Here is a 22,539-nt window from a genome sequence, read left to right as displayed (position 1 = left end):
GGTCACAGAGTCAGACACGACTGAGTGACTAACACTTTCACTTTCACTATGATCTACCCTTTCCCCATTCTCCATTGTACCCTAAAATTCTACTGCTAGAATTAGCTAGGATATCAAAAGACCCTAGCTGATCCTTGGGGATAATGTTTAAGAGGATCTAGAAAACTCGGTGGTTTTAACTTATTCATGTCTGTTAAAAGTTTCCTCAGGCTTCTCTGGTGGCTCAGTGCTAAAGAATCTGCCTGCCAGTGCAGGAAACATGGGTTCGCTATCTGGTGAGGGAAGATCCTGCATGCTGTGGAGCAGCTGAGCCCATGTGCCACAACTAGTGGGTCTGTGCTCCAGAACCCAGGAACTGCGACTACGGAAGCTCACCTCCCACAGCTACTGAAGCGTGTGTGCCCTGAGCCCATGCTCTGCAACAAGAGAAAAGCCCATGCAGCAGTGAAGACCCAGCAGAGCCAAAAATAAAGAATAAATAAATTTTAAAAAGTTAAAAAAATTTCCTCATTAAAAGGGAGTCCTCAGGTTGGGGCTATTCTGGGGAAAGGTGTCACCATGCACAACAAACTAACTTTATTATCATTTTTTTTTCAAACTAACTTTAAAAAGCATGTTGATTAAAAAAAAATGTGAGTGCACTTGGGAATTCCTTGAATTCTGTGCAATAAACATTTTTAAAACAAAAAAACAGCAAAAAAAAAAAAAAAAGACCCTAGCTGGGCTGCATAGATTGGAGCAGCCCCTCTTGTTCTCTGTCTGAAAATGGTTCTCTGTTGTTTGAGAACAGCTCTTAAGCACACAGGAGAGCCCCACCTCAGGCTCTTTATGTTGACACCATGTTCACTCATCAAATGTTTACTGAACACAGTCTGGGCCAGGCACTGAGCTAGGCCCCACAGCCTCTGCCCTCATAGAAACAGCAGTCTAGACCAAAGGTTGGCAAACTCTGTAAAGGGACAGATAATAAGTACTTATCTGGGTTATGGTCTCTGTCTCGACTACCTAATTCTGCTCAAAAGCTGTTGTAGACAGGATGTAAGTGAATGAGCTTGTCTGTGTTCCAGTGAACTTTATTTGTGGGCACTCACATTTTGATTTTTTACTGTCACATGTCACAAACTATTATTCTTTTGAAAGAATAATTCAATAATAATAATTCTTTTGAAAAAATTATGTATTTATTTGATTGCACTGGATCTTAATTGCTGCATGCAGGCTTTTCATTGAGGCATGTGAGATCTGGGTCCCTGACCAGGAGTTGAACTTGGGCCCCTTGCATTGGGAGTGCAGAGTCTTAGCCACTGGACCACCAGGGAAGTCCCTATCCTTTTGATTTTTTAAAAAATCTATTGAAAAATGTAAAAACCATTCTTAGTTCACAGGTAGTATACAAATAGGCAGTTGGCCAGATTTGGCCTTCCAGCTGACTTTGTTGATCCCTGGTTTAGAACTAGCTTTTCTTCTTCTTTTTTTTTTTTTAAACAAATCTCTAATAACGAATCCATGTAAGTATTTGAATTTAGTTATAAAGCTCTGTATGAATTTCTTCTCACAAATAGATAGGGAACTACCTTAATGATTACTTACATTATTCAAGTTCAGTGTTTAAAGATAATTAACTTCATCCAGGCCTTTACTTAATAAATCAGTTATTGGGAGACTTTCCAATAACTTTCCAATAATAATTTTCTGATATTTGCAGAAAATATTTATGCAAATTGAGATGATTTTTCCATATACACATCCATGTACCCATAATATACAAGTGTGTTCACAACTGTATTACTTTTGAGGACTGTTGTGGTCAGTGCGTGGGTTGGTAAAGAATTTCCAGACATGAGGCAGAATGGAAGGAGAATAAAGTTTATTAGAATGGAAGTCGCTCTCTCAAGGGAGAGCCAAACCCTTTCACAGGGTAGCAGCCAATTTTTATAGTCTCAAGACAGAGAAAATTCCTACTGGAATGGTGACATTAGGTAATTCGTTAGGATGCTATAGGGTGAATAATAGGGAGGTATTTTACCTAATATGGGGTCAGTGAACTGGCCAGTTTAGATCTGGAGGCTTGTGGCAACAATTACTATGGGGTTTGGTCAGTTCCAGAGATTTTTATCCTGTGACCTTGGTACAGGGCTCCACACCTGTGACCCTTGGTACAGGGTTCCACATTCCACTAACGCCATGAATCACCAATATGTAAAATAATAGCTAGTATCTACTGGGCACTCTACTATACATCAGACCCTTTTCTAAGCCCTTTGCTGTTTATTTTAATTAATCCTTCCCAGAACTCTATGAAGTTGAAATTACCACCATCTTCATTTTTTGGCTATGAAGACCAAAACTCAGAAGGACTCACCTGAGGTGATGTAGTTCATAGGAAGTGGAGAATAAATTCTTCAGAATTCTGACTCCAGAGTCAAGGATCCTAGTGATAAATTACAACTTTCTGGGTACTGAAATATATGCATGAAAGTAGTTAAACTTTGTCTTTAAGTTTTATATAAGAAAATAGAAGTGGTGAATAAAGATTAAATATTATTTTTCTGAGAAGCAAGCATATAAAAGGAAACATTTAGGAAGCAAGTATTCTAATAGTTTTTCACTAATTTAATTTTAATTTGTGTCTGTCCATGAGCGAAGATAATCAACTTTGACTCTCAGTGTGCTGAGAACTTCCTCTTTCCTGAATTATCACTGAGAATCAGGGCAGGGTTGGATTTACAATAGTATGATGCATCATGTCCACCTCAAATATCATAGTATGGATACTTTATATTTGTATATACATTTAGAAAATACTCTCTTGTTTGTGACACTCTAGGTGGAAGCACTTTGTAACCTGCAAATCATATTCCAAAGTGATCATTGCTAGTCATTCCAGTGGCCCATTCCGCTATAGATACAGCCTTCGCCCTACTTTCATTGCTCCTGAAGCTGGATCAGTAGAAAAGGTTAGGTCTCAAGGGAACATAACCTGTGAAAGATTCCTAGTGGGCCATTGACCATTTCCCTCATTTACTTTTGGACCAGCTTTATGTTGATCCAGGAGGAAAAAGACTACAAAATCTATTCTTGTCCTGGGAAGTTTCTGAGAAGTAGGCTGGACACATTATATTTTCCCATTCAAGTGCTGGCCTTAGAGGGAAAGAGGTGAGAAAGAGCAGGAAGCATTCTGGAAATCAAACATTTACCTTGACACTGACTCATTCATCTAATCTTATGGGCAAAGACCAGGAATTCCAAAGGTACCCTAACTTGTACCCCTCTGGGGTGAGTCTCTGGCTACAGCACTGCGTCATTTGGTGGTAGTACAGCAATGCTTTCAGCCAGCTCATGGTGCATGCCAGTAACAGGTGATTCGAGACAAGGAAAGATCTTTGTACACTTTTATTGCACAGTGATTATTTCTTAATTAATAATTCTCTAAGTTTTTTGTGGTCTAGCTTATTGCTAAATAAAAAGGGCCAGCAGGTGACAGGGTCTTTCTGAAAACAAACTTTAATTTGCTTTATATATAAGTAAGTGGACCATAAAGTTCTATATCTGGTGACTTCAGATTATGGATATTTTGTCTTGTAACAATAAAGGATATAGCTACTTTTTCTTTTTGAGTCCTCATCTTTTAAAGACCTTGAGATGTTGGAAGAGGGATTGCCTTTTAAAAATATATTTGACTGCCCCAAGTCTTAGTTTTGGCATATGGAATCTAGTTTCCTGATCAGGAATTGAACCCAGGCCCCCTGCACTGGGAGTGGGGAAGTCCTGGGCATGCCTTTTTATTTTGAGTCTCTTCACCCTCTCTCTCTCTCTCTCCTCACCCTTCGTGAATCTGGGCCACTCTGGAGTAAGCACTTGCCCATTTGTTCATAATTCCTGTAATTACAGCTTCATGACTGAGAATGGAAGCAACCACCAAGTGAAGAGAAAAAAAATAATGTTTCTTTCTCTCATGATCATAGTAATTTGATTTGAATATCCCTTCCTCAGGGATATCTGTGGAAGTTAACAGCAGCAGGTTGTAGACCTGCGCTTAGTCACTGTTGGTTCGTGTATGTTCTGTGGGAGAAAGGCTGTGGGAGAATGGGGATGGTGGGGGATGTAAGGCTGATGGTCAACTTTACCCCTTGTCTAAAGGGCATGATTGTCACTGGCCTAGTTCAGTGTTACCGTGTGAAAATGTGGGCTAACTATTGCCAGTTGTTCTGATCTGAAAAGAGAAAATAGAAATCTGAATTTTATGTTTATCTTCTCATTTTTATATATTTGCTCCAAAATTTAACAAATACTCAGTGAGCCACAGAGGACACATGTCCAGGCAGGATTTGGCCCACGGTACCCTTTGGCAGCCAGGAGGGGCCTCTCAGTTTGGTGAAAATGTTATAAGAGCCCTGAGATGAGTGCACCAGAGCATGGAGGCCGTAGAAAAGAAGACCTGGCTTGAGTTTCACCCTCTTCCCTCTTTTTTGTTTGGCTGACAAGGTTGTGTTGTAATTTTTCTGCTCACCTGAAGGAAAACCTTGTGCTTCCAGATTTCCTGAATCCAGATTTCCCTCCTGGAGAAGAAGGGAATGGGGATGTTGAACTCAGCTGGGGACTTCAGGAGCTGAGTGCAACTGAACAGAGGTGGGGCAAGGCTGGTTACACCACAGGGTTTGAAACCAGGCTGCCTCTGAGAACTGAGACGCAAATGCATCTCTGCAGGATCTGGGCGGGTGGACAAAACATGGCACAGAGCAGAGCTGCCAGGCCCAAGGATGGAGCAAGGCTTGAGTGGGTGGCTGAGAGATGTCCAGGGAGCTAAAGAACAGCTCAAGGGCTTGTCTTAGCTGTGGGTGAGGAGGGAGTTGTTAAGCCAGCCAACCTGGACTGGATGGTTGTTGATCATTGACCCAGAGCAGTAATCTAGGCTGAATTTCATGAAGGTCTTGTATCTTCTCGTCTCCATCTACATCGCTTGGGCAACAACTCTGTTCTTCAAGAGCAGGAACATGTGTGTATGTGTTAGTTGCTCAGTTGTGTCTGACTCTTTCAGACCCCATGGACTGTAGCCCACCAGACTTCTCTGTCCATGGGATTCTCCAGGCAAGAATACTGGAGTGGATAGCCATTCCCTTCTCCAGGGGATCTTCCCACCCCAGGGATAGAACCCAGGCAGATTCTTTAGTGTCTGAGCCACCAGAAAAGCTCACAGGAATGTTATTCCTTTATTTATTATATACACAGTTGATGTGACATGGCTTCAGCATTATGACTCACACAAGACAGGGTCACTCTGCTTCCAGATTGAGGCTACAGCCTTTGGAATTCCTCCTCCTATTCCCTGTCATTCCTATGATTGTTATCCTGGATGCTCTTGGATTGAGGAGGCTGATAATTCAGACTCTTCTCTTTATTCTCAGAACTGATTGAGAAACTGATAGAGGCCTCTTATAGAGTTTTCACTGGTGGAGCTGGATCAGGATGACAGTCCGGGCCTGGGGCCAAATACCTTTCCTTCCAGAATTTTAACTTCTACCCATTCCATTCCAGGCACACCTACTGAAAAGGCCTCTGGGTTGCTTATCATGTGGAGGCAGAGGAGAGTCAAGTCCTGAGGACAAACTCTGGCTAAAGAGGGAAGGGGCAAGCCACATGAGGACAGTGGTGTGGAACACTAGCCCCGTTCACAGCAGTGGTTCTCAAAGTGTTGTCCTTAGGTGACCAGCCTCTGCATTACCTAAAAGTTGTTAGAAATGCAGTTTTGTGGTCTCTGACCCATGAGAGACTCCAGGGAGTAGGGCCCAAGAGTCTGTGTTTTACTTAGCCCTCCTTATTCTCTTGCAATTAAAGTTTGAGAATCATTGCAGTGGAGCTAGGAGGTTCAGGGGACCCAAGACACTTACCTTCTCATGAATAAGAGAAATCGTTTTTCCTTCTTCAGAGGAGCGTAATAAAGAAGTACAGAGAAAGAGGCCACAAGTCCTGCTTTAACAATTGGCCCTCATGGAAACAAAGACGCCATACGTGGGTTTCCCCCAACAGTTAATCCTGCCCTCTGTGGAGGACTGGGACTTTCCTGGTGGCTCAAGAATCTGCCTGCCAACCAAGAGACATGAGTTCAATCTCTGAATCAGAAAGATCCCTTGGAGAAAGAAATGGTAACCCATTTCAGTATTCTGGCCTGGGAAATTCCATGAACAGAGGAGCCTGGGGCCTCAAAAGAGTCGGACGCAACTGAGCGACTGAGCACCCTCTGTGGAGGACTGTAGTCTGAGAAGGACCAGCAGATGAGAACAGGAGGATTTTCTTCAGATGCCCCTTTACTTTTTGCAGAGATCTGAAAGCTTTTAAAAATATTTGTTTGCGTACGTGCATGTGTGCTCAGTCGTGCCTGACTCTTTGCGACCCCATGGACTTTAGCCCACCAGGCTCCTCTGTCCATGGGATTTCCCAGGCAAGAATACTGGAGTGGGTTGCCATTCTCTTCTCCAGGAGATCTTTTCCACCCAGGGATCAAACTCGCGTCTCTTGCATTGGCAGGCGGATTCTTTACCACCGAGCCACCTGGGAAGCCAGTTACTTGTTTGTTTATTTGGCCGTGCTGGGTCTTAGCTGTGCCACATGGGATCTTTAGTTGTGTGTGAAACTCTAGTTGTGGCACGTGGGATCTAGTTCCCTGACCAGGCCCCCTGCGTTAGAAGTGACGAGTCTTAGCCATTGGACCGCCAGGGAAATCCTCAGATGCCCTTTTATTATCTGTTAACGCTCCCTACCTTTTCTATAAAGGAAAAAAGAGTGGAAAGGGAATGATGAAGTAATATACACAAGCAGAGAGGAAAGAACACTAAAAGATATAAACGGAAAGTAATAAATAGGTATTCTGTTGCTTCCAGCATCATTCTTTACAGTTAGATCATCATTTATTTTGTATTTTACTAATTTAGTTTTTAGTCTGATTTATTTTTCTAGTTGTGACCCCAACTCCAGGCCAATTGGCTGTGGTAGAATCATTGGTCATCTGCACGGACTCAACGGTGCTGAGCTGTTTGCTTCCTATTTGTGCCTATTCATTTTCATGTTATTGAAACGTGTATCATTCAGTGACATGATTATTTATGTCCTTCACATTCACCTGGCAGTTGAAATTCTATGACTTGTTCTATAACCTTGAGCAGGAAATTCATTTTCACTCTCTGCAGTCTTCAAATCAGCCACTAAATGTTCAGTGACGACCAGAACTGCTCTGAACCATCCATAGAGTCAGCGTTTCATATTCTAAGGTTGAAAACAGAGACGTGTGCATGCGTGCTTAGTCACTAAATCGTGTCTGACTATTTGCAACCCCATGGACTGTGGCCGGCCAGGCTCCCTTGTTCTTGGGATTTTCCAGGCAAGAATACTGGAGTGGGTTGCCATTTCTTTCTCCAGAGGATCTTTCTGACCCAGGGATTGAACCCGCATCTCCTGAATTAGCAGGCAGATTTTGTACCCACTGTGCCACCTGGGAAGCCTGAAAAAAAAAGATACATTTCTCAAATGCTTGTACTTGGGGAAGATGTCTTTTGGCTTCATCCCACCTTTCTAGAGGCTTGGTATGAAATTATGCCTCCTTGGGTATATACAACCTCAATGAGATAGAGATATCATGGTTTCCTTTATTTTCTCCACAACACAACCTCTTGTAAACACAGCCAGTCTAAAGGGGAAGCTTGTTTCCATTATATATTTAATCTTTCTAGATACTGTTCCAGGAATGAAAATTGCTAAAAAATTTGAACTACCTCTGCTTATAAATATTTTGCTTTGGTTTCATCTGGAAATGGAATTATGGTGGTGTTAAAATCACATGAACTGAATAGTTGTTTGTTCCCAAGAACTGTGTTCAACCTGTTGCCACAACGCTGTGGGTAGGTAGATCATTCCCTTTGTACAAATGAGACAACTGAGCCACAGAGAACTTAAGTGACTTTCCCCAAACACTCAAAACACTCCCTTCCTAAGAAGTTAAAGCAGAATCAAATCCAGATTTGTTTATATCAAAGTTATATTCTTGGCCTTCTTGTCTACTAGATAGGCCAGCTCCTGGGCTAACTCCCAATATGAATTGCATTTTGGGCTTTGGTCAGAATAGCAGAGGTCTCCAGTGGTTGGTGCAGAGAAGGCAGTGGCAACCCACTCCAGTACTCTTGCCTGGAAAATCCCATGGACGGAGGAGCCTGGTAGGCTGCAGTCCATGGGGTCGCTAAGAGTCAGACAGGACTGAGCGATTTCACTTTCACTTTTCACTTTCATGCATTGGAGAAGGAAATGGAAACCCACTCCAGTATTCTTGCCTGGAGAATCCCAGGGATGGGGGAGCCTGGTGGGCTGCCATCTATGGGGTCGCACAGAGTTGGACACGACTGAAGCGACTTAGCCACTGGTTGGTGGGAGAAGTAGATAATGTTTTAGCAACATTAGTCATTTGTTAGATGATAAAATTCAGAAATTCTTCATTTTGATTCTATCCAGATTATTGGGCCCTACTCTAAAACTTCAGAATAAGTATCTCTGGAGAGGAGATCCAGGAATCTGCATTTACTATAAGTTCCACTGGTTGTTCCTGTGACTGCTGATGAGAACCATCATGTTGAATTGCTGGGTAGCGCTTAATGTTTACTGCAGGGATCTCCAAGCTCCAGTAGGATTCAGACAGGCATTTCTGTTCACCATTATTGGCAGAATATTGAATATTTGAATTTTTGTTGTGTTTTTCTCTTTAAGTGGCTAACATGAATATTTGACTTTCAATATGTGGGTGTGTATATCCTACTGGAGGGAAAATTTTAGGAGAATTGTAAAGCTGATGTTGGCCCTTATCCCCAAATATACTCTTCCTTTCGCTCTGCTTCCCCCAAATGCTAACTCTTCCCTCTTGTGGACAATCCAAGGCCTAGGTGATAAGAACAAAACTGCCTAAGCTTGTTTTAGTTTTCTGTTGCTCTTGTAACAGAATATCACACATTCAGTAGTTTAAACAACACAAATTTATTATCTTATAGTTCTGTAGATCAGAAGTCCAATATGGGTCTCGTTGGGCTAACATCAAAGAGCCGTCAGGAGATACTGTGTTCCTCTATGGAGGCCCTAGAGGAAGATCCTTTCCATGGCTCATTCGGAGTATTGGCAGAATTCAGTTTCTTGAGGTGGTGAGCCTGAGAGCCCCGTTTTTCTACAGGATGTAAACTGAAGGCCATTCCCAGCGTCTAGAAGCCACCTGCATTCCTCGGCTGTGATCTGTTTCCTCCATTTTCAAAGCTGGCAGCAGCCCTTCTCACTCATTGAAGTTGTTCCACCTTTTCCTATTTCTTCTCTCAGCCCAGCAGGGGAAAGTTCTCTGCTGTTAATGATTCAGGTGATTAGATTGGCCCTATCTACATAATCCAAGATACTCAACCCTTTCCCAAAACCCATGCATATCCTTAGTCACTTCTGCTGAGTTACATGTTGCCATGTAGGATAACAAGTTCACAGGTTCTGGGGATTAGGGTGTGGGCCTCTTTGTGTGTGTGCTCCGTCACTTCAGTTGTGTCTATCTCTTTGCCATCCTATGGACCATAGCCCACCAGGCTCCTTTGTCCATGGGATTCTCCAGACAAGAATACTGGAGTGGGTTGCCATGCCCTCCTCCAAGGGATCTCCCAAATCCAGACTTGAACCCGGGTCTCTTATGTCTCCTGCATTGGCAGGTGGGTTCTTTACCACTAACGATGGGCCTCTTTGGGGGAGTATTATTCTGCCTGTCACAGACATATTGTCTGCCTTTGTCTGACAAATAAGACAGTAGGAGTTGTCATTGACACCGGGGCTTCAGGCATTAATGTTGATGCACAGGAGAAAAATGTGACTGAACTGGATTGTTTTCTCAATTGAAATCATCTCAAGGTCAGATTCTAATGCAAGTAATTTGGGAAAGGATGTTTCAGGACTTTTGTCCAGTCAAGCAGAGCTGCAGCATCACTTATCTCTGTGTGTTACAAAGGAGGTAATGCCTGCTTTTCTGGTCATTAAGAGTCAGAAAAAAATGGTGATGATGTGAAATAGGCACAGACATTCAGCCAGGATATTGGCTTTCATTTGGCCACTGATTCCACTCACTCTCAGGCTTCTGTAGTTTTGATTGTACCCTACTGATTTCCTAGTTTGCCCTTCTAGCTTTTTGCCCATTTATCTGTAACAGTACATATTTATGGCAAATTTTGATACCTACTCATTCTAAGAAACACTTTCCAAGGTGCTGAAAAGTATATCTAGTCATTTTTCCCAGTTGCTGAATTCAAATGATAAAAAGAATCCATGTTATCTCCCAGTCTTTCGAAGGCTTTTTTTGAGTTCTTCTCTGGATATCTTCCTCCATAAGTTCCTGTTCAGCACTGAAAAAGCCTGTCATGTCTTGGACATAGTCGGTACCCAAAACTACTTATGGATTTGAAGAAGTAAAACTTAAACAGTTGCAATTGTATTGTCTGTACACCCCAATTCTGCAAGATATGCGTACTTACTGTTTCCTTACAATGTTGTTAACAAAGAGAACATTGCTAAGAATGTCAAGAGTAGGTGAGGACAACTGGGATTGTTAGAGATGAAGTTTCCAATTCTCCTTTACTGAATATATTAAATCATGTTCAGTCAGTACTTAGCAGTATATTGGGGGTGAGGGAATAGACTACAAAGGGGGTCTGTTTTTGAATATTCAATGATATATATGTGCAGAAAAATACACATATGGTAAATGTGTAACGATGAATTTTTACAAAATGATACTCCCATGAAATCAGCGTCTATATCAAGAAACCAGAATTGTTACCAGCACCCCAGAAACCTTTCTGCTTCCTTTTAGTGGTTACTACTGTCAAGGGTAATCACTACCCTGATGCTTTAGAAGTTTGAGAAATGGACTGTTTTTAAAATAGAGAAAAATTCATATAATTGTGGTAAAAATACTTCTTTTGAACAAATTCCCAAGCAAAGGTATGTGGGTTTGTTGTTGTTGTTTAGTTGCCAAGTTGTGTCCAACTCTTTGCAACCCTATATACTGTAGCCTGCCAGTCTCCTCTGTCCATGGAATTCTCCAGGCAAGAATACTGGAGTGGGTTACCATTCCCTTCTCTAGAGGATCTTCCCAACCCAGGGATCAAACTCAGTCTTCTGCATTGGCAGGCAGGTTCTTTATCCCTGAGCCACGTGAAGCCCCATGTGGGTTTACAGAGATTTAAAAAAATCTCTCCTGCCCTGAATGTGCATTTAAGCACAAAATGGTAAATTCTTTTCTAAATATTCTTGCTTTATTTGATAGTTTGAGTTAAAAAGCAACTTTGAGTCAGATTATTTCTCAATATTTATTGAATATTTTAAGGGTTAAAACAACCCCTTTGCCTCGAATACTCACAAGTTGTTAAAACTGTACCAGGCACTTGACCCTGATTGATGACTTGGCACCACATCCGTTTCTACATATTTTTTTTATTGAGATCAAATTAGTGTATTTTATATTTTCTCTGGAACTTTGGTTGAGGTTCATAGTAGTGTACTCAAAAACAAAAAAAGAAACTGTTGTCAGCAAAGGTGGCAGTCCCCATACCACATATTTTAACTGTCTACCACAATACTTTCTTAGCTGAGTGTAAAGTGAAATTTCTTGTAGCAAAATGAAATGGATAAAATGTTAGAAAAGTTGGATTCAGGGCTGTAGTTCTCTTATTCCCTATTCATTCTCTGTGTTAAAGGATGTTAAAACATTATTTCTAAATGTAAAACATTGGGAACAACTTTGCCTAACCAACATGAGTGCTTAAATAAATCATGGTATAGTCATGATGTGGACCCTTATGAAGCCATAAAGGCACGTTTCAAAAAAATGCTTAACTATATGGAAAACTTCTTAATAGAATTAACTATGTACTGAAATATACAACTTTGTAAAAAAAAAGATGCATCCTTGCACATGTGTGTAGACGAAAGACTGGAAATTCATAACCCATTGGCTCTCAGTTCAGTTCAGTCACTCAGTTGTGTCCGACTCTTTGCGACCCCATGGATCTCAGCACACCAGGCCTCCCTGTCCATCACCAACTCCCGGAGTTCATTCAGACTCATGTCCATCAAGTCAGTGATGCCATCCAGCCATCTCATCCTCTGTTGTCCCCTTCTCTTCCTGCCCCCAATCCCTCCCAGCATCAGAGTCTTTTCCAATGAGTCAACTCTTCGTATGAGGTGGCCAAAGTACTGGAGTTTCAGCTTTAGCATCATTCCTTCCAAAGAAATCCCAGGGCTGATCTCCTTCAGAATGGACTGGTTGGATCTCCTTACAGTCCAAGGGACTCTCAAGAGTCTTCTCCAACACCACAGTTCTAAAGCATCAATTCTTCGGCGCTCAGCCTTCTTCACAGTCCAACTCTCACATCCACACATGACCACAGGAAAAACCATAGCCTTGACTAGACAGACCTTTGTTGGCAAAGTAATGTCTCTGCTTTTCAATATGCTGTCTAGGTTGGTCATAACTTTCCTTCCAAGGAGTAAGCGTCTTTTAATTTCATGGCTGCAGTCACCATCTGCAGTGATTTTGGAGCCCCCCAAAATAAAGTCTGACACTGTTTCCCCATCTATTTCCCATGAAGTGATGGGACCAGATGCCATGATCTTTGTTTTCTGAATGTTGAGCTTTAAGCCAACTTTTTCACTCTCCTCTTTCACTTTCATCAAGAGGCTTTTGAGTTCCTCTTCACTTCACCACCCATAAGGGTGGTGTCATCTGCATATCTGAGGTTATTGATATTTCTCCCGGCAATCTTGATTCCAGCTTGTGTTTCTTCCAGGCCAGCGTTTCTCATGATGTACTCTGCATATAAGTTAAATAAACAGGGTGACAATATACAGCCTTGACGTACTCCTTTTCCTATTTGGAACCAGTCTGTTTTTCCATGTCCAGTTCTAACTGTTGCTTCCTGACCTGCATATAGGTTTCTCAAGAGGCAGGTCAGGTGGTCTGGTATTCCCATCTCTTCCAGAATTTTCCACAGTTTATTGTGATCCACACAGTCCAAGGCTTTGGCATAATCAATAAAGCAGAAATAGATGTTTTTCTGGAATTCTCTTGCTTTTTCCATGATCCAGCGGATGTTGACAATTCGATCTCTGGTTCCTCTGCCTTTTCTAAAACCAGCTTGAACATCACGAAGTTCACGGTTCACGTATTGCTGAAGCCTGCGTCTGAGGTCAGGGGCAGCAGCCCTAAGGAGCAACCCCACGCCCCCAAGCCCGAGGCCAGGGGCGGCGGTCGGGAAGAGCTACCCCATGCCCGAGGCCAGGGCGGCGGCTGGGAGGAGCAACCCCACGTCCAAGGAGCGGTGGCTGCGTGGGCGCAGGAGGGCCTAGAGGAGCTATCCATTGGTTCTAGTTGTTTCTAAATAGTGTGCTTGAGTGCAACTTAAATTTTTTCATTTTACAAATATTTCATTTTATAGATTTCTTTTCAAAAATCAGAAAATACACAGAATTCTTTTTTTTTTTTTTAAGAGGATGTGTTGGGCGGATAATGACTTCTCCTGAGAAGTAAAGTCTTTGGGGGAAATAAGACATGGCAAATAAATGGCCTAGTCAAGAGGTGGGCAGAATTCCACACCACAGCCACAGGGTCACAAACATCTATTCATGAATAATTATCCTTGAAATAATGGAACTTTCAGTGCAAAAAACTTTAATGGTCACTTCATCCAATTTTCTATGTAAGAAACCCCAAAACAACAACATCTGCCCAAAATGTACTTTGAGCCTAAATTGGAGCAGACTCAGTGAGGAGACCCCCAATGTTCCAGAGACAGCCCAGGTTGGTTGTGGAGCACTTGCTAGGATATGTTTCCTTATGTTGATATGGAATTTGTTTCTTGGTATTTCGGCTTGATGGATCTAGTTCTACCATCTTGTGGCCATACAGAGCAAGAGAAAGCCTTTCTTCATTACAGGTACCTTTCAAATATTTAAATCTATGTATGTGTATTTTTAGCCATCATTGAAGGGTAAGTTAGGTGTAATGGGCTGTACCCATTTAAAGTGGACTTTTTCTTTTTGGATGTGCTGGATCTTCATTGCTGCAAGCAGGCTTTCTCTAGTCACAGTGAGCAGGGGTCTCCTCTCTAGGTGTTGCATGGACTTCTCATTGTTGTGGCTTCTCTTGTTGTGGCTCACAGGCTCTAGAGTACACTGGTTTCAGTAGTTGTGGCATAGGGGCTCATCTGCCCTGTTCTGTGACATGTGGAATCTTCCCGACCAGGGATTAAACCCATGTCCCCCGCACTAGGGTCCCAGGTGGCACAATGGTAAAGAATCCACTGCTAATGCAGGAGACACAAGAGGCGCAGGTTTGATCCCTGGGTTGGGAAGATCCCCTGGAGAAGGGAAATGGCAACCCACTCCAGTATTCCTTCCTGGAAAATTCCATGGACAGAGCAGCCTGATGGGCTACAGTCCATGGAAACGCAGAGAGTTGGACACGACTGAGCATGCAACCACACCCCCTCCCCCACAACCCCCTCACCAGCATGCGGATCCCCAATCACTGGACCCCCAGGGAAGTCCTTGGTGTGTTGTGACAGAGTATACACCCCACTCCAGTACTCTTGTCTGGAAAATCCCATGGACAGAGGAGCCTGGAAGGCTGCAGTCCATGGGGTTGCTAAGAGTCGGGCACGACAGAGCGACTTCACTTTCACTTTTCACTTTCATGCATTGGAGAAAGAAATGGCAACCCACTCCAGTGTTCTTGCCTGGAGAATCCCAGGGACGGGGGAGCCTGGTGAGCTGCCATCTATGGGGTCGCACAGAGTTGGACACGACTGAAGCGACTTAGCAGCAGCAGCAGCATACACCCTTAAAATCATCAGCACAGTCACGATGCAGAACATTTTCATCACTCCTTAAAGTTTCCTCCTGTCCCTTTGCAGTCCATCCCTCCTTCCTCCCCTGTTCCAGGCAACTATTGATCTACCTTCTGTTACCATCGATTAGTTTGCGTTTTCTAAAATTTCATATAAATGGAATCATACAGTAGGTACTTTCTTTTTAAAAACTGGCTTGTAACATAACTTTTTCTTTCACTTTATGAAGCAGTTTTGCTCCATTCTTTACTTTTATGGAGCCATCATAAAAGGTGTTTCAGACTTTGTCTTCAGAGAACTAACCATTTAGTGAAAATGTATTATAGACTTTATGAGTAAACTTTCGCTCACTTAAAAAGTAGAGTTGAATTATAACCCTTGAGGGCACTTTCCAGCTTTAACACTGTTTCATTCTATGTAATGTTTCTATTTACTCTTCAAAGATAATGCTGTACATTTGATTGAAGTTAGTCCAGTGACTATATTTTTTTAAAAAAACTCAGTAGGCTGTAGGGTTTTGTTGTTGTTTCAATTTTTAAAGTTTAACACAGTTTCCTTATCATTTTATGAATCTCAGTGTATGTGAAATCTTAATGACTTTTCACATGGGGAAGGAAAGCTACAGTGGCAAAGGAATATTTATAAAATTCATGTAAGACCTCATAGGGCAGGCAGTCCCATGTCATAGGAACTTCTTCCTTCTTCTACCTGTTTAGTAGAATCTAAAAGGTGAGTATCCTGACATATATATGTACTTAAATATGTATACGGTGAATATCGTGGTACATTTTAAGCTGTACAGTCATAATCAAACAGATAAGATGATGACATTCACATTTTTGCTTTTTTTTTTTTTTATAGTTCCAAACCACACCCAGTGCAAATTGACCTGACTGCTTGAGACCAATTGTTTTTTGAGATTGAAATCTATAGTAGTAGGCAGAATACTTAAGTGCGGAGTTAGTTCGCTTGTTTTCTTTGGTCAGATACTGACTTTGACAGAAGATTATTTGAAAATAGACATAGTTTAAAGTGACTGAATTTTGAATCTTCTGAATTGTTCTCTTGGATGTCCAAATCTCAGGTGATCACACCACCAGAAACAGGTATGCAAATTTTTCCTTATGTTAATAGGAAAATACAGCCTCAGATTCTAGAGCTGCTTTTTAAAAATGAGATTGTTAAATTGAGATAAACCTCCTCATGTTTGTTGTTGTTGGTTTTAGTGCATTCTTGCTTTGGGAGTCTAGGTAACTCTGCATAATCAATGCACAGTGACCATGATGTGAGGGTCACATAATTTTTAATTCTCTTAATCTTTCTGTCTTAAAAATTATTTCTTTCTTAAGCAATATTTGTTGGGTAAGAAAGGACTGATCTGGTTTATTCAGGGTTTGATAAAAAGTTAAATTCATAATTTTTGTTTTGGCATTAATTTTCCGTTTAGAAAGATACATGCAATTTTAGGAAAATGCTAAAATGACTGAATGTTCTCTTTTTGTGTCATCTAGAATGTATATGTATTATTGCTTTGAAGCCTGATTCTTTCATTCTGATGAAACAACACTTGTAGTCTATAGTTTAGTCATGTAGAAGCAAAACTCCTCTTTTTTTCCTAAAGAATTCCTACAGATATATAAAACAAATATCAATAGAGGATATTGTAGATTCTAGGGCTATGACACAATTATATACATCCACCTGGAGTCTGAGGAAGACATCTTATTTGAAATTAATTCTTTATCATTACTTTTGGGAGATAGTGCTTCTGCTTCAAAGCTTATTTTCACTGTTTCACTGAATTTGAGAAGAGACTGTAGGCTTTCAGAAAGGGCTTCCTATAAACTGTGTGCAAATTCTAGAAAAACAGTTTGCCTTTCAGTGAGCCTTTTTAATGGTTTCTGAAATTGGCTGAAGAATCTACGTATCTTTACCCCACATAGTCTTGGTGTCTGTAGCTGCCTTGGTTTAGCTCTTTTTCTCAGTAAAGCAGGAAATGTACAGTTCCCAGCCCTGTAACACTGAGATGCTCTTGAATGATACATGTTGAGGAAACCTAGATACTGGTATCACTGGCAATTTGCATCGATCTTATTGCCAGAGAATGAAAGACTCTTGAGTTTTCTAAAGAGAGACCAGCTTTTAAAAAGTTAAGTGTGTTTCCTTTGTGCAGTGACCTGAGGTCTCACACTGAAGTAGAAAGTTAAGACTTATCTGTTTAGCTCTGTGAAGCAGTCAACTGTTTATTCTTAGTCATCATAGAATACGGTGACTCTGGCTCTTACTAGAGAGACAAACACATCATGACCAATTAACTCTGGAGACTGAGTGCCATGGACAAATTCCACATAATTCTTTAAAAAAAAAAAAAAAAAAAGAGGCACCAACTCTTGAAGGCTTTCTCAGGAGCCAGAATTGAATTCTCTTTCCTGTATTATGCCCAGAGTCCAACAAAGGCTGTGCCCTCCTGCCAGTCCTTTCATAATGAACAAGCCAAGTGTTCAATTGTGTTCTTGTGGAGGAGGGGGATAACATTCCTTTATGATCCCCAGTTTAGATCAGCTTACCACCCAAAGCATGATATTTGATTACCCTTATTATGTTACTTTGCGTAGCTACAAATGTTGCTAATGGTGCGGCCTTATCTAGCCATTTAAAAGTCCCTGTTCATGCTGCTTTAGTGGTCAATGCTATTAAAGCCCCTATTGCTAAGGACCCTAGTAATAAGTAATAGGAGCCGATGAAGAGGGAACTGTATTTGGGTTAGGCATGCACTGCATGCATCTTGAACTCCTGAATATATTCCACTGACTGCCTGATGCCCATTTTTTTCTTCTAAGTGCTGATTTTAATCTCTAATATCCAGTGTGCCTGGGCCTGAATTGCTTTGAGAATGATAAAAGTTTGCTGGCCTTTTCTGATGGCATTCTTCTTTAGCATTGAGGTTTCTAAAGTTCCTTCTTTTTCTTTCCTTCCAAAAGTTTCTGACTTAGTTCTCAGCCTTGCAGGATAGAAGCCATGCTGTCATTAACTAGTAGGAGCAAATGAAGAGAAATTATCCTTTTATCTATTCCAGCGGAGGTAGAAAGTTGAGTGCTTTTTCCTTGGAGTAGTGGCCTTTAGGCTTTTTTTCTATTTCTTTTTTCTTTACATTTTATTTTATATGTACTATAATTGACTTACAATGTTGGGTTCGTTTCAGGTGAACATAGGCTTTTTTAATTGTTCTACTCCCATCAGTTAAAAAAAAAATGTATACACTTTCAAGGTATACATTTTTAACTTATTAATATATTCAAGTGCTACTTAATGTACATGTGATATATACTAGAGCCCATGTAAAAATAAATTTGAAAGAATAAGGTGATTTTTTAAAAAAAGTTTATTGTTAATTAGAAGGATTTTATAATACCCTTAGCAGATATGATGCAAGGGGCAATATGGTTTATTTTATTTTTTAATTGGAGGAAAATTGCCTTACAATGTTGTATTGGTTTCTGTGGTACAGCAGTGTGGATCAGTCGTAACACTGTATGTGTATGTGTATATACATGTGTGTGTGTGTGTGTGTGTATGTGTATGTAGATATATATATCTCCCCTCCCTCGGGAGCCTCCCTTCCCTCCCCCAACTCCTCATGGAACATGGGCCTGGGCCCCAGGCACAATGAAAATAGTACCATCTTTGACACCAGTGGATGACCTAGGCTGTGTAGGTTTACCTTACCTGTTTACTTGTTTTATTCTCATGTAAAATGAGAATAAAATAATATGAGGAAACATAATATTGGGTTGGCCAAAAACCTTTTTCCATAAGATATTGCAGAAAAATCTGAGTGAACTTTTTGGTCAACCCAATACTATTATAGTGTGTGTGTATGTATATATAATCATGATAATAATAATTTCAGTTTTGCTTAACTCACTGGGTTGATGTGAGACTTGAAGGTCATATGTGAAAGTGCTTTATGAGTTAGGAAGTGTGTAAGACTTAATTCTCTTACATGTGGGACATGTTGGTGGTTTTCTTTAGTCTTTGCTTTTAGGCCACTATGAAGAATCAGTTTCATACTTATTTTTTCTTTCACAAAGTTGAGGTCATTATTATTAGCTAAGAATAAAATCTCTACTAAATTTGCCTGGCATGCTTATACTAACTGAATAAACAGAGTTAAGGAAAAACCTGTCACATTAAAACATGCAAACAAAAAAACATGGAATCAGCCTATTTAAGTTATTTTAAGATACTAGAATTAAGTAAAATTTTCCAAGATTGCGGAAGTTGGGTAGGGTCAGACTAACTCTGTAAGCAGAATGATTAAATTACCCTGGGGCAGGTCCAGCATACCTTCCTGGGCCCAGCCTTATATGGAACAGTGGAAACATGGACCTTGTCACTTGTTTGAATTATATGACTCTAGTGCTCACCAGCTGAGTGGTATTGGACAAGTTTCTTAACCTTAGAGAGCTTGAGTTTCTTTATCAGTAAAAATGGATGTAACCACTACTTTGGGAGGTTGTTTTAAGGATTAGAGATAATTTATATCAAGTGCCTGGCAGTAAATTCTCTTAATGTGTGCATAATATCAACTGTAAAAAATAAATTACACTGTTCCATGTTTGTGCTTTCCTGTGTCCATGCAGATCTGCTGTTATAACCCCCATTCATCATTTAGCCTTTCATTCCAGATGTTTTTTATTTAAACTTTGAGGATGAGATGGTTGGAGGGCATCACCGACTCAATGGACATGGGTTTGGGTAGGCTCTGGCAGTTGGTGATGGACAGGGAGGCCTGGTGTGCTGCGATCTTTGGGATCCGATCTTTGGGATCACAAAGAGTCGGACCAACTGAGCAACTGAACTGAAAAACAAAATCCTGACATTCTTAAGCATTTCCTCTTATTTCCAAATTTAAATGTTAGCTTAGAGAAGTTGCTATATAATTTAGTCTGAAAACAAGCTTTCTACTATATTTTCTTAAGACCAAATAAAAAGGATGATTAAGTAAGATGGAAAGCAGGACCACTGTATACATATGGTTGTAGAATGTTCCCTAATGTAATATTATTCTGTTCAAATTTTATTTAATATTTTTAATTATAAAATAAAGCATGCAGAAGAATAGAATAATATAATATATGCTCATTTTCTCTACCCTGATTTAAGAAATGTCAGCAATTTGTATATATCAGCTCTTCATTTTCTGTAAGAAATAAAACACTAATGATATGATTGAAGGCCCTCTCCCATTTAATCCCTTTCCTCATCTGAAATTGGCATGTGTTAGTTATTCTTTCTGTCCATCTTACTATTTTTCCATGAACACTTTTCATTAATAATATAAAGTACTTGAAACTTTTTACAAATATCTGCTATACAGCTTTCTCATTTAACATGTGTCCATGATTTTTTTCATATTAATACAGATAACTACTTCATTTTAACTTGTTGTGGAGTATTTCACTAAATGAATATTCTAAAATTATCTAGTCTTCTGATGATAGACATTCAGGTTGTTTCCAGTTTTTTGATACTATAAATAATGGTGTGCTTTTACCTATATTTTGACTTATTTATACAAGATTTCCTCTGGGATGAATTACTAGAAGTAGAATTGTGGGTCATAGAATATGCGTATCTTCACCTCTTTTAGATATACTACTTTGGAGAGCAGTATGGCAGCAGGAGTAACTGATCTCTTATATTCTCTCCAGAATGTGGTGTCTCTGTCAGTTTTATTTTTGGCAGCCTGATGGGTTGAGGATGTTAGGTCATTGTTTTCATTTGCCTTTTCTGTTTTATGTAGCTATTAAAAGAATATTTAAAATCTATGCCATCACTCCATTAAATAATCATACATGTACCTAGGTATGTATATATAAATGAGTATTTGTAAATTTAAATAGTCCAAAAGGGTATTGGGTAGAATATGCAGAAGCATTTTACCTCAGTATTAATAGTGGGGAATCATTAGCCCTTAGAGCATGATTTCTCAGCCTCAGCACCATGGAAATTTTGCACTGGGTAACTCTTTGTTACAAGGGGATCTGCTGTGCATGGTATGGTATTTAGGAGCATCTCTAGTCTCAACACACTAGATGCCCATAACACCTCTTCACTCATGAGAGTCAGAAATGTCTCTAGACATTGCCAGATGTCCTCTAGGGAACATAATCATCTCCTGCTGGGGAACCACAGCCCAAGACTAAACTCTGCTTTGTCCTGCCTACCAGAGCTTAAACATAAGACCTCCAAAGGATCAAACCCTTCCCAAGGACTTTTCTGCATTTGAGAACAAAGATCAAGAGTGGTTATAGGGCTTTCTTTTTTTTTTTTTTTCTGAAATAGAAAAAAAAGAAAAAAAAGTTAAATGAGATCTCAGTGGGTACTAAGTAGCCAAAACAACCTTGAAAAAGGAGGACAAGGTTGTAAGACTCACATTTCCCAATTTCAAAACTTACTACAAAACAATAATAATCAAAATGGTACTATACTGGAATATAGACCAATGGGCCAGAATAGAGAGCCCAGGAATTCACCCTTGTGTATCTGGCCAAATGATTTTTGATAAGGGTCCCAAGACTACACAACAGGGAGAAGACAGTCTCTTTAATAACTGGTGTTAGGAAAACTGGATATCTACATGCAGAAAAAATGAAGTTAGACTCTCCTAATACAATATATAGAAATTAAAGTACATCAAAGACCTAAAAGTAATACCTAAAATTGCAAAACTCCTAGAAAAATACATAGAGGAATAGCTTCAGGACATTACATTTGGTGCTGATTTGTTGAATATGACAACAAAAGCAAAAGTAGACAGGTGGGACTACATCAAACATTAAAACTTCTGTGTATCAGAGGAAACAGTCATCAGAAAAGGCAACTATGGAATGGAAGAAAATATTTGCAAATAATATAGCTGACACAAGTTTAATATCATTTCCCTATAAAACATATAGGGGACTTCTGCAAGGTACAGGCATACCTTGGAAATATTGTGGGTTTGGTTCCAGACCACCATGAGAAAGCAGATATTGCAATAAAGTAAGTCCATATGAATTTTTAAATTTCTCAGTGCACGTAAAAGTTATGTTTATACTATACTATAGTTTATTAAGTGTACATAGCATTATGTCCCAATGTATATAATTAATTTTAAAAATACTCTATTGCTAAAAATTGCTAATCATCTGACAATGAATGGTTACCACAAACCTTCAATGTGTAAAAAAAAAAAAAAAAGCAATATCTGTGAAGTGCAATAAAGCAAAGCACAATAAAATGAAGTATGCCTATAACCCTGTTAAAAATGAGCAAAGGACTTGCATTAGCAATTCTCCAAAGAATATACCCATGTGGCCAATAAGCATATAAAAAGATATTCAATATTACTATTCATAAGAGAAATGTAAATTAAACCCATAAAATCACCTCACACTCATTAGAATGGCTAATATCAAAGGAACAAGTGTGGTCATGGGTGTGGTGAAATTGAAACTTTGTGCACTGCTGGTGGGAATATAAAATGATGGAGCTATTATGGAAAACAGTATGCTTCCTCAGAAAATAAAAAATAGAATTATCATATGATCCAGTAACCCCACTTCTGGGTGTATATTGAAAATAATTTAAAGCA

At 40.0% G+C, this 22,539-nt stretch overlaps 1 protein-coding gene across 3 annotated transcripts in view; it reads left to right on the top strand.

The window, feature by feature from the left end:
- Window positions 1-22,539, top strand: part of PLS1 (plastin 1) — a 128,203-nt gene that overhangs the window by 18,218 nt on the left and 87,446 nt on the right. Inside the window, 1 exon segment of one of the 3 annotated variants that reach the window (NM_001103299.2) lies at window positions 15,880-16,006. The exons of the other annotated variants lie outside the window; for them this stretch is intronic. The gene's annotated coding sequence lies outside the window, so the exon portion shown is untranslated. 3 annotated transcript variants of the gene reach the window in all.

Source organism: Bos taurus, chromosome 1, assembly GCF_002263795.3.
Source record: "Bos taurus isolate L1 Dominette 01449 registration number 42190680 breed Hereford chromosome 1, ARS-UCD2.0, whole genome shotgun sequence".
Taxonomy (NCBI): Eukaryota; Metazoa; Chordata; class Mammalia; order Artiodactyla; family Bovidae; genus Bos; species Bos taurus.
This window is presented reverse-complemented; position numbering and strand designations above follow the sequence as displayed.